We start from the raw sequence: 18,453 nt of genomic DNA, 5'->3' as shown, positions 1-18,453 counted from the left end.
TTATGAAACAGCAGGGACTGTGAAGTAACACACACATAGGCACAGACACATGCATACACACACATGATAACATGCGCACTATACATACACACGTACATATGGATTTTGTGTTGTAGATATGTGGTACTGGAGTATGGGCCTGAGGGCACACACTTAGTGTGTTGTGAATTCTGTAATTAATGTATTGTAATGTTGTTAAAGTTGTACAACTGCCTTAATTTTTCCAGAGCGCTGGAAGAGTAGCTGCTGCCTTGGGATCCATAATAAATACAAAACACAATCTGGGAAACATTCCTATCCTACATTGCCCCCAGGCAACCCCCCCTTAAAAAAGTAACCAAGGCAGGAAAAAAAACTGTCAGTTGCCACCTAGCTCTGTCCCCATATCCGAGTGTTTTAACACTGTCCCTTCAAATAAAAATAATGAAAGGGCACCTCGCTCTAACGGCACCAGAGGGTGCTCCGGCACCACTGGTGAGTGAGCGCAAACCAAACTGTGGGCTACTTACCACAAGAGCAGGGAACTGGTGTACATGCGTCAGATAAAGGTGACCTCCTTTATCCCTGGAAGAGCCTCTTGATCTTCGTTCCTGGCACTCCCCTGGGGGTAGTGTCAACAAGGAAGGTGATGATGACAAGCTGGGGCGCAGTTCATGAGGAGAATGCAATAAAGAGAGTTTGGACCCCACAGCTCACATAAATTACCTTGAATTCCTGACTGTTTCTTTCACCGAAACACTTTCTACCCTCCCTTTAGAATTGTCATGTCTTGATCAGAACAGACAACATGACTGTGGTTGCATACTCAACCTGACTGTCTCCAACAGACGCGTGTGACTGGTTCTTTGAGCTTCTGAGTTTCAGGTCAATCCCTCATGTGAGATATCTCACTCATACTATCAGAGAACCTACGTGAGTAAACTTGAGTTCTGATTTGCTGGGTGTATTACCAGTAGGTCACAGAAAAAAGTACTCAACTGACCCAGATTAGGAGAGTGACCGGGAGAGCAAACTGGGTAAAAAAAAAGTATGAAAAGTTCATAAAGCAACTGTAGAGTTATATTTAAAAATATGAAGCAGAACTAGTCCTTGTTCCATGTGAGAATTTAAGTCATCCATTGGGTTTAAATCATTGAGGAAGAGACAAGTAAAAGGTGATGTTAAATCTACTCAATTGCAATCCACAAATTATACCACTAATAAGTAAGGGATAGAACATTTACTGTAGTTTTAGTAGCCTTTGGCAAATGTATGGTCACTACTATAGAAACTCATTCAGATCAACTGCCATTCAAAACATTGTAAACAGGTACATGAGCCTTGTAGTAATTTATGATCATGGTCCTATTTACACTGGAATCTAACACCTTTTTCACACTACTGATTTGAGCCAAACCAAGCCTGCACTAGCCTGGCTCTTAAGGGTGGGTATAACAATTCATTAAATGTTTAAGCTACGAGTGCATCGGTCTGCGTGACCCTAAACTGATCCAAATGTAGCATGCATTGGCCAGAAAATCAACTAAAACGTTATGCATTGTGGGTTCAATAAAGGTTTTTGCTAATAATACTATCTTCCAGTGGTGTAAGGTACTTACTGTGTGTTTGGGTAAAATTAAAATTTTTGTTTCATTCTATAAACTACTGACAACATTTCTCCCAAATTCCATATCAAAATATTGTCATTTAGAGCATTTATTTGCAGAAAACTGGTCAAACCTGGCCATGACAGTGTCTTGATCTGGTGGTCCTCCATCTACACCTTGATTTACCTGGCTGTGTGGCATGGAGTATTGTCCTGCTGGAAAAAAACAGAGCGGAAGGAAGCAAGTTTTCTTCCAGGACAAACTTGTTTGTGGCTTGATTCATGCGCCTTGCTGAAGCACCCCCAGATCCTCACTGATCCTCCACCAAATTTCACAGTGGGTGAGAGACACTGTGAATTGTTGGTCCTCTCCAGGTCTCGCACCCACTGTGAAATTTGGTGGGTGCGAGGAAGAACTGCTCTGCTCTGACAATGTTCCCCAACTCTGAGGATTGTTTTTTCCAGGAGGACAACAATCCATGCTACACAGCCAGGTCAATCAAGGTGTGGATGGAGGACCATCAGATCAAGACCCTGTCATGGCCAGGCCAATCTCCAGATCTGAACACCATTGAAAATCTCTGGAATGTGATCAAGAGGAAGATGGATGGTCACAAGCCATCAAACAAAGCCGAAATGCCTGAATTTTTGCGCCAGGAGTGGTATAAAGTCAACCAACATTAATGTGAAAGACTGGTGGAGAGCATGCCAAGACGCATGAAAGCTGTGATTGGAATAACCCTGATTTTCACCAAATATTGATTTCTGAACTCTTCCTAAGTTAAAACATTAGTATTGTATTGTTTAAAAATGAATATGAACTTATTTTCTTTGCATTATTCGAGGTCTGACAATGCTATATTTTTTTGTTATTTTGACCAGATGTCATTTTCTGCAAATAAATGCTCTAAATTACAATATTTTTATTTGGAATTGGGGAAAAATGTTGTCAGTAGTTTATAGAATAAAAAAAAAAACATTTTACCGAAACACATACCTATAAATGTTAAAACCAGACAAATTTTGCATTAGTTGCATGATGGTGGCCACACAAAATATTGACACTTTGGGACCAATTTGGACATTTTCACTTAGGGGTGTACTCACTTTTGTTGCCAGCGGTTTAGACATTAATGGCTGTGTGTTGAGTTATTTTGAGGGGACAGCAAATTTACACTGTTATACAAGCTGTTCACTCACAATTTTACATTGTAGCAAAGTGTCATTTCTTCAGTGTTGTCACATGAAAAGATATACTCAAATATTTACAAAAATGTGAGGGGTGTACTCACTTTTGTGATATACTGTGTATATATATATATACATACACACACACACAGTACCAGTCAAACGTTTGGACACACCTTCTCATTTAAGGGTTTTTCTTTCTTTTTACTACTTTCTACATTGGAGACACCTACTACCATACCCCGTTCAAAGGTACTTACAGTTTATTTCTTGCCCATTCACCCTCTGAATGGCACACATACACAATCCATGTCTCAAGGTTTAAAAATCCTTCTTTAACCGGTCTCCTCCCCTTCATCTACACTGATTAAATTGGATTTAACAAGTGACAAGTGATCAATAAGGGATCATAACTTTCACCTGGATTCACCTGGTCAGTTTGTGTCATTGAAATAGCAGGTGTTCTAAATGTTTTGTATACTAAGTGTAGGTGGACGCACATGCCATTTCGGCATCTTTGGGAAAAAGTATTTTTGCCTGTTGTTCACATGCATATCTGCCTTCTCATTGGCAAGAATGGTCCCACCTGATCTGCCTTCTTCCGTCTGCCTCCCATTTTTGAGGACATGTATTTGCAAAAAGCGGTCACTCAACTACGTTATCAATATAATAGATCATCTTTGTTTTATACCTTTTATCTGTCCAACATGAATTAGAGTCCCACATGAAACACCGACCAACACTTTGGTTCCATCCCAGTTATATTAGTCTTGGGTTTGAATTACAAGGTTGCCCAAGGTAGGGATGCAGGACAAATTGGTCCAGTACAAGATAAATGAGGAACACAAACAGAAATAGGCTAGGATCAAATCAATCAAACACACATTGTGGTATATATGCAGTAGCTCTTTTACTTATGGTTAAAAAAAATCCAATACACTGACTTTCTGGTTCCCTAATAGAAAATATGCTGCAGTATCATTTACACATTTAAAATAGCATTAAGAAAAAAGGTTTTGGGTAATGGTCTTGATACTTTAAAAAACCTACAACTACTACCAGGTAGCTTCCTCACACAGGTAGCCTGGTGTGAAGTTTAAAATCTAAGAGACTGCAACATTTGCTATGGCGGATTTGATTCTGTAGGTATCAACTCCAAAATAAAAGTTCAACTAAGTTTCTCATTACACAAAGTTTTAATTAATTAAAGGGTTCAAATGCCTTTGCAAAAGGGATTACTTTTCTTATACACAGTGCTAACACAGTAAAGTCCCGCAACGATAAAAAAAACACAGGGGTCATGTGACAAATGTGAAATGAAAAATAGATAAATAAATTACAGTTCATTAAAGAGAGAAGCAACAGTGAGGTCTAGAGAAAAATAAGTATACGGTTTAATCATAAAATCAATATGTTACAATGTTTGATTTATGTTTATGAATATTTGGTCACGCTCAGTTGGTCATTGATCCATTGCTCTTGATAATATTGTTGCTTTTGTAGTTTTAGTTAGTCCGGGATTCAATCCGATCATTTTTTGTCGACAATGCACCTTTTAAAGGCAATGTTTCCGCTTTCAGGGAGACCGCTTTCACTCTGCATATGTATGCTCAATCGGAAATGACCTTTAAATGGTGCATTGTCGTCAAAGCAAGATAGGATGAATCCCGGCTTTAGTGGTTATTCATTGGCTCTGCTTGATTGTCATATGCTTATTCATTGGCTCTTCTTGATTGTCATATGCTAAGGTCTTTGCTTTTGATTGGTTGCTAACCTGAACATCAACTCTTATTGCATGGTTGCTGATGATACTTGATTGTCATTGGCTGATGAATATGTAAACTGATGGCACTATCATTGAAGTCTTTGTTACAAAATCTGAGGTTGATTGTTGTTCTAAAATGTGCTGCATCCTTCCATAAATTTGATATTCTCTTTAACTGTATTGTTATACATCAATACTGAGGCCAAGGGTCAACTCCATTTCATTTCCAGTCAATTCGGGAAGTACACTGTGATTCCAATTCTGATTCTCTTCATTGCTTTTGAAATTAGGAACATTTAGAATTTGAATTTGGTTTACTTTCTGAATTGGCTGGAAATGAAATGGAATAGACTCCAACCCTGACTTGGGCCTCCATTAGAATTGAATTGTTTCGCAACATTTGTTTCACCACAAAATATTATTTTTGGCTGATTGCTGATAGGAGAGATAGGCTTTAAACATGTTTGTAAAAGGTGAATGTTTTAATATAATAGAGTAAAAAAAATATCTTCACAGTATATACAGCCTCTCACCACTGACGCTTACGGCCACGCCATATCAATGAACTTTTATGCTTCCCGTTGTAAAAAAAAAAAGTATTTTGGAAGCACATTTGTAAACATTTAATGCATATTGGGATCTTCCTCAAGCCAAACCAACTCAAAGAAGCCTGTCTCTTATCTAGTGTCCTTGTTTTATCCTCCCTTTTCATAGTATGCCTTTGTTTTTTTGATGGTCCCCTCAGTCGATTCTCGTTCCCTCTCTCTCACTGTAGTCTGGCCCAGTACTGACCGAGGTTCTGGCCCATGCTCTGCTCGTTCCCAGGAAGCTGCACCGGTACCGAAACCCCGGGAGAAATTAGCCCTGGGAGATGGGGGGGCAAGGAGAGAGAAAGCAAGGGGACAGGAAGAAGGAAAGAGAGAGGAGGAAGAAGGAGAGAAAACAGGAAGGGAGAGAGAATACAAAAGAGGAGAGGAGGAGGAAGGAAAGAAAGATGGGCAGAGGAGAGAGTGAAAGAAAAAATATAGGAGGTGGAGTACAAAAGACAGTTTGTTTTCATGAAAGTTGTTGGGTGCAGACAATAAGATTTGAAGCGTTTTACCAATAAAAGTAAAGCGAAGAGAATAAAATGTTATTGCCGACTGTGCTGCCATCCTGTTAGAAGGTAACAGATTATTTTATTACCATGGTTAAGATGGATTTTCATTGTGTTCCATGGTGTTTATTGCCCCCTTTTGGAGCTTTCTAGTACTTAAAGACTGTACGGAAACAGGAAGTAGAGAATTTTTTCTGCACGCATAGAAGCAGCTGAAAAAAACACTACGGTGCAGGTCTTTCAGTGCAGTTATTTATTGTCACGCTTCAGCCTCAGAAAATATCAATTCAAGCATATTGCTAATGATGATTATCTTGTTATTGATATAATTGCTTACTTATCAATGTTAGTTGGCTGCATTTACTCACACAAATTGCCATGCCTTTCATGTATGCATCATGTAAACAAATTGTAAAACATACAATACTGAAGTTTTGTTACTATTTCTAGTGTAAAATGCTTTGTTATTGTACAGAGGTGGTTGCACACTATTAGAGTAATGAAAGGAGTTACCACGTGAGTAACAATTAGCTATATGGTTTGGCATCATGCCAGATACATGGCACCTAGGCACATGTTTGTATTTATGCAACTTCAACTTGAAATGTATAATGTACAGCTATAGTATGTCGATATGAATTGAATACTAAAGTATATTATTTTCTGTATTTTGCAGTTTCACAACAAACATTTTCAATATATTTATTCAAGAAAAGTCACGCCTTGGGAGTTTTATTGAAGACTTAGTTGTTAGCTATCTGTCTAGTTTTGCATGAGAACGCAATTCCAAGGGCAGAATACTGACCAACCGACTCACACACACAAACACGCACACAGTGTAAAACTCACCAGTGTTTGAGTTGGCAGAGGACGGTGGAGGCATATGGGATGGGTACTCTGCAGAGTCAAATTTCTGCGGGGTGGAAGGGGACAGGGGTAACATGCAAGAGTAAGAGTTGGCAGACTGGGATGACACTTTCTACTGACAGACAGGGAATCACAGACACAGTGAATCAAAGACATAGTGAATCACACACACACACCACACACACATACAGTGAATCACAGATAAGGTGAATGAAAAGACAATAACATGAGCAACAAATGAAGGATGAGGCACAATAGAAAAGTGAATAGAAAGGAAGAATAGAAATTAGATTTGTGTATGCAAAATGTACATTTTGGGGTACATAGAGCCAGAATGGACACTATTGGGATGTGATCTATTATCACATGGCACCCTAGATGATAACTACAAAAATTACACACAGAACAAGGAGACTCTTTGAGGAAGTTTTTTTTTAGCTACAGTATATAGATTCATCATGCTCTATAATCAGTCCAAGCCACCATTCATTTTAATGAGGAACTTTTTATTAATTTTTTATTTGTCTGTTATATTACCAGGTAAGTTGACTGAGAACACATTCTCATTTGCAGCAACAACCTGGGGAATAGTTACAGGGGAGAGGAGGGGGATGAATGAGCCAATTGTAAACTGGGGATTATTAGGTGACCGTGATGGTTTAAGGGCCAGATTGGGAATTTAGCCAGGTTAACACCCCTACTCTTACGATAAGTGCCATGGGATCTTTAATGACCTCAGAGTCAGGACACCCGTTTAATGTCCCATAAGAAAGACAGCACCCTACACAGGGCAGTGTCCCCAATCACTGCCCTGGGGTATTGGGATATTTTTTTAGACCAGAGGAAAGAGTGCCTCCTGCTGGCCCTCTAACACCACTTCCAGCAGCATCTGGTCTTCCATCCAGGAACCTGACCAGGACCAACCCTGCTTAGCTTCAGACGCAAGCCAGCAGTGGTATGCAGGTTGGTATGCTGGCAAACTGCATTGATTTTTTCAAGTACAGTACATAACGTAATAAATAACTGGTGTAATAAGACGAATAATGCCTTAAAATGTGTTACAATGAAGACAACCCAAAATGATCGCCCAAGTATGTCAGTTATATGTATTTAGTAAAGCATTACCAGAATAGTGGTAAAAACATCACAAAAAATATGTTCGAATTCAATATGATTCCATAAAGTGTGTTTACATCAAGAAATGTGACATGAAACCTGCATTGTACATTGCACCCAGTATAAAATCACGTAAGAATGCATTACATCCAGCAAAGAGGTACAGGTAACACATTTTTGCAAAATGCCTTCATAATGACTGCACCAAACTTAACATAAAACTTGGAAAATGCTGATTTAACCATAGGGTACTCAGTTTCCAATAAGGCCACCATCCAGCTCCATTGGATTGGTCTGCCATTGCTACCACTCTTTCAATAATAGGTGGAATATGCCTAATGATAATTAAAACATTTCTATAGTAATGCAGATAACACAACCAATTTTGGAAAATATATCATCTTAATACTATATTACCAACATTTTGCACTTTTTTTAAATACACAAAAAACACTTCATACAACAGTTTTTTTGGTCAGTATTTGCATCCCTAATTTCTATATTTTATTTTCAAACAATTCAAAATGTATCTATAATATTCCTAAATGGATCTCTTGTTAAATACAAAATCTATGTATTGAAACCTGTCATTACACTGCATTCCAATAACATTATAACAAGCCACTTGATGATGAGGGCAACTATCAGGTATGAGGGTAAGGTAAGACCCAGATACCACGTTGAATAAACAATAGTTTAATTTTCCAACAGGGACAGGCAAAAGACAGGTCAAGGCAGGCAGAGGTCGGTAATCCAGAGGGGGGCAAAGGTACAGGTCGGCAGGCAGGCTCAAGGTCAGGACAGGCAAGGGTCAAAACCAGGAGGGAGAGAAAAGAGAGACTGAAAAAAGCAGGAGCTGAGACACAAAACACTGGTTGACTTGAACAAACAAGACAAACTGGCAACAGACAAACAGAGAACACATGTATAAATACACAGGGGATAATGGTGAAGATTGGCGACACCTGGAGGGGGGTGGAGACACTCACAAAGACAGGTGAAACAGATCAGGGTGTGACAGTTACCCCGTCCCCCCTCTAGGAGAGCCACCTGGCGTCCTAACTGGGCGCATATCTTGTCGTCAATACCTGGAGGTGGTCTTGAGGAGGGCCGGCCAGGCTCTCCTCCAGCTATGATAACAGTGGCGGACAAACATCTGGGCAGAAGGTATGCCAACCTCTTCTTCCCTCTCAGGGAAAAGCGAGGGCTGATACCCCAGCGAACACTCAAATGGTGATAGGCCCATGGCAGAGCAGGGAAGCGTATTGTGGGTGCATTCCACCCATACCAGCTGCTGGCTCCAGGTGGTGGGGTTGGTGGAGACCAGGCAGTGCAGGGTGGTCTCGAGGTCCTGGTTGGCTCGCTCCGACTGGCCGTTAGACTGGGGGTGGAACCCGGAGCACAGACTGGGCGACGACTGAATGAGGGTGCAGAATGCCTTCCAGAATCGGGACGAGAACTGAGGGGGGCAGTCAGAGACCATGTCCACGGGCAGTCCATGGATCCAGAAGATGTGCTGCACCATGTGCTGGACTGTCTCTAAGGTAGAGGGTAAATTGGGTATAGGAATGGGCGGCCATGGAAGAATTATCCACCACGGTCAGGATGGCGGTATTGCCATCAGACGGGGGAGACCCATGACAAAGTCCAGGAATATGCGAGACCAGGGGCGAGGAGGGATGGGTTGGAGGAGGCCAGCCGGAGCTTGTCGAGGGTCTTGTTCCGTGCACAGACTTTGCAGGCGGCGACAAAGGCGGCAACATCTGAAACCATGGTAGACCACCAAAAGTTCTGTCGCACGAAGGCCAGGATCCGCCGGGAGCCCGACTGGCAGGCAAGCCTGGAGGAATGGGCCCACTCCAGGACCGCGGAACGGACAGCGTCAGGCACAAACATCCGGTTATCTGGGTCCCCCTCAGGGTAGGGCTTGGACCACAGCGACTCCTGGACCCGTTTCCCAATACCCCAGCTGAGTGCCATCACCGGGCACAAGGTGGGAAAGATGGTCTCGGGCTCTGGGGTGGTAGCCCGAGAAGAGAAAGGGCATCTCCCCGGCCGGTAGGAGAGGGAAAAGTTGAACCGGGTAAACGGCAGGGCCCATCTCGCATGCCTGGAGTTGAGGCGCTTGACAGTGTGGAGATACTCCAGGTTTTTGTGATCGGTCCACACAATGAACGGATTTTCAGCCCCTTCGAGCCAGTATCTCCATTCTTCCAATGCCATCTTCACCGCGAGAAGCTCCCAAATCCCCACATCATAATTCCTCTCCGTGGCGGTGAGGCAATGGGAGAAGAGGGCGCAGGGATGCAGCTTAAGATTCAGGGAAGAACGTTGGGACAGAATAGCCAAGGGGGAGGCCAGGGTGCTGTAACCACGGATAAAGCGGCGATAAAAGTTGGCTAACCCCAGGAAGCGTTGCAGCTGCACCCTGGACGTAGGCTGAGGCCAATCCACCACCATCAGCTTCTCGGGACCCATCTTGACGCTCCCAGTAGAGATGATGTAGCCCAGAAAGGGAATGGTGGAGCAATGGAACTCACACTTTTCCGCCTTAACAAACAACTGATTCTCCAGAAGGCACTTGAGAACCTACCAGATCTCATCGGCCCCAGAGTCAATAAGGACCCAGAGAGATTTGGACTGGCTTCCCCACAGCAGAATGACATGAAAAGGGATGCTAGAAAAGGAAGCAGAAAAGTTCCCCATATGGCCCCCCAGAGGACTCGCTCCAACCGGTGAGCATGGTCTTTTACCGGGCACGAGGACACAAAATGACCAAAAGGGGGGCCATATGACACAGGGGATAATGGGTGAAGTTGGCATTAGAGGAGTGGAGACACTGGCTGCAGAGCGCCAAAGGCCCATTCCTCATCCTCACCGACCATCAGAACCTTGAGTACATATGGATGGTGAGGCGGATGAACCCGCGCCAAGCAAGGTGCGCCCTTTTCTTCACTAGATTCAACTTCACCCTGTCATATCGCCCAGGTTCTAAGAACATCAAAGCCGATGCCCTGTCCTGTCTCCACGATTCGGGAGAGGTTCCGATCCTAAGTGCGGCCATTATTCAGTCAGTCTATGTAAATCATTAGATCTGATGGCAAAAATGTACCAAATCCCATGGTTTTTAAAATGTTTGATAGGCATTTTCAATGTGAACGTTCCAACTTATTTCATATACTCCCATACAACAAGATACAGGCTATAAAAAGGTGTGAAAAACAAAGATTTTTTTGGGGGGTGGAGTCTATCATATATACACTATATATACAAAAGTACGTGGACAGCCCTTCAAATTAATGGATTTGGCCATTTCAGCCACATCCGTTGCTGACAGGTGTATAAAATCTAGCACACAGCCATGCAATCTCCATAGACAAACATTGGCAGTAGAATAGCCTTACTGAAGAGATCAGTGACTTTCAACGGGCACCGTCATAGGATGCCACCAGTTTGTTAAATTTCTGCCCTGCTAGAGCTGCCCTTGTCAGCTGCAAGTGCTGTCAGGGGCGCCGCCAGGGATGTTGGGCCCCATGAAAAGATATCAAATTGGGCCCCACCACCACAGGCAACACCAACCCTGCGCAACTGCTGTAACCACACAGCTCCAGAACCCCATCGACCAATTCAAAGCTTTAAATAACTCTACCTTTGCAGACTTGCAACTCTCTTGTAATCCAATATTTACTGTACGATATTTACTGACAGTGAGCTGTGAAAATATAACACTGCAGAGATGCATGCAACATTCTGCATACAGTGGAATTCACTATTTGATGCAAGACTGATATCCTCTATAAGAAATGTGCTAAAGGCAATGTTTTATAGTCTAAATGTAATTTCAAAATAAAATTCAACACAGAGGCTCTCTGGATGTTTACGTTTTGCAAACCCCATGACCTCCTCTGGTTGCCAAAAAGAGTTGTAATTAGTACATTGTAAGTAAAATATTATATCAATGATGATAGGTTAATAATTTAATATTGAATAAAATGTACCTAATGTTCTAATATTTGTTTAGGGGGAAACAATTTAATGCCATCAAACCTTTGCCACCCCAAAGTGGACAAATTGTTCCGCTGGCCCAAGGACGAAAGACAGTAGAGCAGTTGTATGCTGGCCCTTCATTGATGGTGGCCAATAATGGCACTGTAGGCCTATATTGTTTTATCAGTAACATCTTACTTGAAAGGGGTATTTATAACACCTTTATTAAACCAGTCATCCAACATTGATACCTTGAATGTAAATCATCCAAAAACACCAATTCCTTTGGCATCTTCCTCCTGGGACCCATACAATTCTCAGGTTGTCAGTTTAACATCCCTCCCCCTTTCCCTTTTTCTGTAAAAACCCAGAACTTCATGGGCCAGACAGAGGTTAATCCTAGTCCTGAATTTAGGGCGTTGTTACACAAACAAAATATATGAACTAAGATCTGCCACTATTCTTAGCTATTCCCTAAGAAGCATGTTCAATGATGCCTCTCTGCTGGGTTGTTGAGACAAATACAATGCCACACTAGCTACAAATTAAGCTTTTGAGGAAACAAACTCCTCCCAGGTTAGTCAATAGGTTCTAATTATGTGAATGATGAATGGCCAACCTGGACTCCAGTGGAGAGGACAGACAGAGAGCTGTAGCTGGGCAAGGTAGATACTCTCTGAATCAGCATAGACCCTAATGAGACAGACATACCCAAACACATTAAGTACACAGTCCTGATTGTCACAGTTGGTAAGAACATAGCGACGTCCAGGTTGTGGGTTCATTTCCTACAGGGACCATGAGACACATACACAAATGTTTGAACTCACTTTACTGCAAGTTGCTTTGGTATCTGCTAATCAGCACATACAATTATATTAGGTGAATGTGATAGGGGCAATGATATAGACAGACCTATTGCCCCCTATTTAGTAATCTAGTACTGAAAAGGTGAGTTCTGTGGGATTTTATCGTTTTGACAACCACTAATTATAATTCATGATGCATATTTTGGTCCAGGACTTATTCACTAAGGGCTGGTTTCCCAGACAGAGTCAAGTCTCCCAAGTCCACTAGTGTAGTCCCACTAGGGGGTGCCCCAGCCTAGTACTGGACGAAAAAGCACTTTCATTGGTGATTGCAGGACTTAATCTCTGTTAGGGAAACCGGCACAAAAAAAGTCTGTTGACAGCGCTTTATAAAAATTACTTGACATATTGGTTAAGAAAGAATTCACCTGGACAATTGCTGCAAAGTAGAAGACAAGAATGTAGTTAGTAAGTACCACTGTCCCCTTTGTCTTCCAACTTTTAATTTAAGTATAATTGGATAAATGAACATAGAGACGCTGTCAACGATATCACACACATGAAGTCATCACAAACCTGAACTGCTGCCATGTTAATGGTGATAAACAGAGGTGTTGAAGGAAGTGCTTAGGGGGGCGTGAGCCTGGGAACAGGAAGTCCCACCCCATGACCTCCTCTGGTTACGAAACTTTTCCTCTCCTCGACTTGGCTCTTCAGTTGGAAAACCACACCTGTCAATCATACAGATGTGTCAATGAACGCTGTCATGTTGCTGATCTCAGTGATGCCAAGTGTCCCCATAGCAGAAGTGTTCTGCTATGGGGACAGCCAAAGAACCCTTTTGGAACCCAAAATGTAGAATTGGTTCCAGGTAGCATAGCTGTGGGAAGTAGGGGTGCAGAGGCTGTTGCACCAGCCCCTGATGAATCACAATTAAAAGATAAATAATAAAAAATGATAAAAAATATTGCACCAGGCCTTTATTACTCCTGTGTTAAAGGAGTAGAGAAAAATTGTCAGCAGAGTGGGGAAAATGCAGGGCTGTGTTCCAAAACAAAAGATGTACAAGTGTACTTGCTCTAATTCCTCAACAGCACAGCTACGAGAGCTCAAAAAAGCACCTTATAGTTGAAGTGTAACGGTTTTCTTGAGTTGAAGGAGAGGCGGACCAAAGCGCAGCGTGGTTATTTTGATTCATGTTTAATAAAAAGATAAACACGAACACTACAAAACAAGAAACGTACCATGAAAACCTAAACAGCCTATTTTTTTTTAATATATTTTTTTTATTACCTTCAATACCATTCATTCTTTACAACTCATAATTTTCATACATACTCCAATAATGGTATTTTAATTTAACTAAACAAAAACCCCAAACAAATTTACCATGTTCTGCCTGGCTTCCCACAGCCCCCGTTTAAAGAGACTCATGAGAAGCCAGAGCAGAAACCTGTCCCTATACGTCCCTCTCGCTCTCCCACACCTCTCTCTAACCTGGCCCACGTCAATACAAAATCCCCCCTTACCAAACCTAACAACACCCGTGCCCTAGCCCATACTACTCCGGCAAAGCCACAGTCCCAAAAGACATGGCGCACAGTCTCCTCCCTGCCACAAGAGGATCTTGGACAGGTGGGGGATTGCACCAAACTATACCGGTGCATGATGGAACGTACCAGCAAGCACTTATGGAGGCTCAACCAATTCAGGTCCTTGAGCCTGTTGTCCAGACCCCGCGCCTGCACTCCCTCCCAGACCACTTCCGAGATGCCCACTACAGGCGCCGGACTCCCTGCCTTTCTGACCTCCTCGTACAGGTGCCTGTGATCTAAACCTACTCGGGCAACTTCAACCTCAGGGAGCGCACGCAGCCACTTGGCCGCATGACCAAAGTGCCACGGCAGCTGTTCCGCCCGAAGACCCGCGTTAAGACCACACCATTACGCTTCTCGCCTGATACGAGAAGAACACCCGCAGGAGGTAACCGGACGGGTGTATCACTGGATGAGCAATCTCCGTTAACAAGAAAGAAACAAAAATTGCGTCCAGCTTGAGGGGGAAATGTGGTACCCCCCTACCTCCCTCCCCGATGGGACAGAGCATGCGTGCCCTGGCGACCCACTCGCACCTGCCACTCCACATGAACTGAAACACAAGCCTCACTAGAGGCCTCCTCAGACAAGCCGGCAATGGGTAGATGTACGCCAAATACAAAAGAGACGGCAACACATCCACCTTTAGGACCAGGACTTTGCCCATAAAGGACAAATACCTAGCCTTCCACATTGCTAGCTTCCTCTGTACCACTGCGATACGCATGTTCCAGTTTAGAGTCGCTGAGCTGGAGGTCTCAAAATGGACCCTGAGAATCCTCAGGGCCCCCTCACAGAGAGATAACCCCCCGGGCACATCCGTTCTACCGCACCATCTTCCGAAAAACTTAACGGAAGACTTTGCATGGTTCAGAACCGCTCCCGACGCTCGGGTGAAATCCCCAAAGATGGCAAGGGACCTTGTCAGGCACGAGTCCTTGCACAGCAGCAAGGAAGTGTCGTCGGCGTACTGCGTCATCTTAACACGCAGCCCACCACTTCCAGGGATCAACAAGCCTTCCACCCCTGTGTCTGCCCTAATGGCAGCCGCCAGAGACTCAGTGTACAGAACGAAGAGGAGAGCCGAGAGTGGGCACCCCTGCCTGACCGCAGACGAGAGGTCAAAAACGTCACCCAAGTGACTATTTACACTAACTCGGCACCCCGCTCCGACATATAATGTACGAATCCATCCTATGTACTTCTCCCCAAATCCTAATCGACCTAACACTCTGAATAAAAAGGATCTATTCACGCGATCAAAGGCTTTCACCTGATCTAGCGCTGCTACCATTAACCTGTTAAGACTCTAGGGGCAGTATTTCATTTTTGGATAAAAAGACGTGCCCGTTTTAAGCGCAATATTTTGTCACGAAAAGATGCTCGAATATGCTTGGAATTGATAGTTTTGGAAAGAAGACAGTCTTACGTTTCCAGAAATGCAAAGATTTTCACTGTGAGTCCCTTAGAACAAATGCTTCGGGCAAAACCAAGATGTATGACCGACCAGGAAATGCACAGGATTTCTGAGGCTACGTTTTCCATGATCGCCTTATATGGCTGTGAATGCGACAGGAATGAACGGACTCTTTCTCTTGTTTCCCCAAGGTCTTTGCAGCATTGTGACGTATTTGTAGGGATATCATTGGAAGATTGACCATAAGGGACTACATTTACCAGGTGTCCCGCTTGGTGTCTGCGTGGCAATCGGTGCGCAAAAGTCAGGTCCCAGTATTTTTCCATTCAAATCTCAGAACAAACCAGGCTACAAGGACGGTGCTTTCAATGGAGAGAAATATGACAAACCACCTTCAGGATTGATTCAAACAACGTTTTCCATGTTTCAGTCGATATTATGGAGTTAATTCGGAAAAAGTTCGACATGTAGGTGACTGAATTTTCGGTTAGTTTCGGTAGCCATATGCATAGTAACAAAAGGTAACGATGTGTCCTACACAAGAATCTTTCAGGAAAAACTGGACATCTGCTATGTAACTGAGAGTCTCCTCATTGAAACATCTGAAGTTCTTCAAAGGTAAATTATTTTATTTGATTCCTTGGCTGGTTTTTGTGAATATGTTGCGTGCTAAATGCTAACGCTAATGCTAAGCTAGCTATCACCACTCTTACACAAATTAGTGATTTTCTCTGGTTCTAAAGCATATTTTGAAAATCTGAGACGACAGGATTGTTAAGAAAAGGATAAGCTTGAGAACAGGCATATTTATTTCATTTCATTTGCGATTTTTAGAAATCGCTAACGTTGCGTTATGCTAATGAGCTTGAGGCTGTAGTTACGCTACCGCATATGGGTTTGGTCGGACTATGAGGTTAAAGGCAGTCCTCTATCTTCAACCCAAGCGATGGAGTCCCTGATTAACTGTAGGTTCCATCTAATAGAGCGGCCCTCTACCCCGCACGTCTGATCCTCATGGACGACGTAGGGAAGGGCTGTGCGCAACCGGTCTACTAAAACCTTTGCAAGTAGCTTGTAATCTACACACAGCATGGTCAACGGCCTCCAGTTGCCAAGGTCTGTTACTTCCCCCTTCTTATATGAAAGTGACAGCACACCAACAGCCATTCATCCCCCCGGGACCCCTGTCTCAAGGATGGCCTTCAAGACTTCGAGGACCACTGGTCCAAGTATACCCCAAAACTTGAGATAAAACTCAGCCGGCAGCCCATCCATCCCAGGCACCTTCCCTTTTCCCATCCTCCTAAGAGCGCTCTCAACCTCTTCTAGTGAGATCTGGGCCTCCATCACTTCTCTAATGTCCTCCGGCAACCGCCTGGACAAGTGTTCTAAAAACACATTTCCCTTTTCTTAAATAAACCTTGGAAATGATCAGTTGTCACCCTGATCATATCCTCTGGTTCTCTAACTATACTCTCATTTTCTTCCCTAACGCCATGCAATTACCTTCCTACTCTGTCTGGCCCTAACCGACTTAAAGAACATAGCAGAACAAGTCTCATTGTGTTCTAGAAAGCCACTATGTGCACGCTCCAGGAAAGCTCGAGCCTTCCGCTCCTGCAACTCCCTGAGCTGCGCCTTTAGGGTTGCAGATCTCTCCCAGTCAAACGACCCGCCGAGGTTGCCTGCCTCGTACTCGAGTTCAATTAACCTTTGGATACGATCCACCTCCCTCCTCTCCTCCCTTTTTTCCTCTTGCAATACCCTATTAGAAAAGCCCTAATCCTCACCTTAACTAATTCCCACCACTCTAACACCCCCTCGCACATGGACCGGAGGCCTTCAAGCCTCCAAAAGAAACCAAAAAAAAACATCAACAAAAGCCTGCTCCTCCAGCACATACCGATCTAACATCCAGTACCCCCTACCAAAGAGGCAGACTGGCGACCCCACCTGCAGGAGCACCGCGTCGTGATCCGAAAAGAAAAACAGGCAACAGCCACCCAGACAACTTACCCAAAGACCTGGGTACAAAAATATAGTCGAGCCTCCGCGCAACCCCCCTGGAGTTGCGTCATGTAGGACCGGCCATTTTCGGAGTAGTGTGCAGGCCACCATCAACCAGACCGTGGCAAACTATTAGCCCGGTGATGGCACCTGCACTGCTATCCCCCCCCTATTCTTAAATCTGTATTAAAATCCCCCCCCTATCACTAATTTCCTATTTGTGACACACAGGGGCGCCAGACAGTTCACCATCTCCCTCCTGTCTGCCACCACCTGTGGCCCATACACCACCACTAATCTAAATTTACAATCCCTTATCGTAACATCCACCCCTATAACCCTCCCCTGCATCACCACAAAAGAACCCTCCACTTTTACCTCCCTGTGCCCACACAAAATCCCTACCCCCGATGAGTGCACCCCCCAATACCCCAAACCGACTCCCCCTTGTCCCACTCCTTAAACCTACTAACATCCCCTCCATCCCTCAGGTGAACCTCCTTTAAAAAACAAAAATCAAACCCCACACCCTCCAAATAACTAAAAACCGCCCTCCTCTTAACAAAATCCCTTAAACCCCTTACATTTAAACTAACAAAAGTAAAATTAGACCCCATGAAAGAATAAAATAAAAACATGTAATACACTCAAATACTAAACCCAGACAGAAAAAAAAAACAGGAGACTCACCCGATGCTCCCCTGCTCCATATCTACCGGTGATAACACCATCCGTACTCCCGACATCTCTTCCTCCATCTCGCCAACCCAGGATGCAGGAATAGTGTTTGGCTCCGGGGTGCCCTGCACCCTGGGTCTACCCCCACAATCCTCCCCCTCCCCAGTGCTGCAGCTGGTTTGGAAAAAAATAGGGGAGGCTGAGTCCCCAAACAAAAAACTCCCAAACTCCTCCTGTACCCAGTCCTGGGTCTTGTTAGGTGTGTCCCCACCCAACAGAAGTTGAGGGCCTGGGGAAACCAGCAGCAACCCAGAGGTTTCTCCCACCCCATCGCTCTCTTGGC

At 43.7% G+C, this 18,453-nt stretch overlaps 1 pseudogene; it reads right to left on the bottom strand.

Annotated features, from left to right (window-relative positions):
* Positions 1–3,658: 3,658 nt before the first annotated feature.
* LOC115106740 (paired box protein Pax-6-like) lies at positions 3,659–18,427 on the bottom strand (annotated as a pseudogene).
* Between the last annotated feature and the right edge of the window lie 26 nt (positions 18,428–18,453).

Source organism: Oncorhynchus nerka, linkage group LG23 (assembly GCF_034236695.1).
Source record: "Oncorhynchus nerka isolate Pitt River linkage group LG23, Oner_Uvic_2.0, whole genome shotgun sequence".
NCBI lineage: Eukaryota > Metazoa > Chordata > Actinopteri > Salmoniformes > Salmonidae > Oncorhynchus > Oncorhynchus nerka.
The sequence above is the reverse complement of the archived record's forward strand: the minus strand, read 5'-3'. Positions and strand labels throughout refer to the sequence as shown.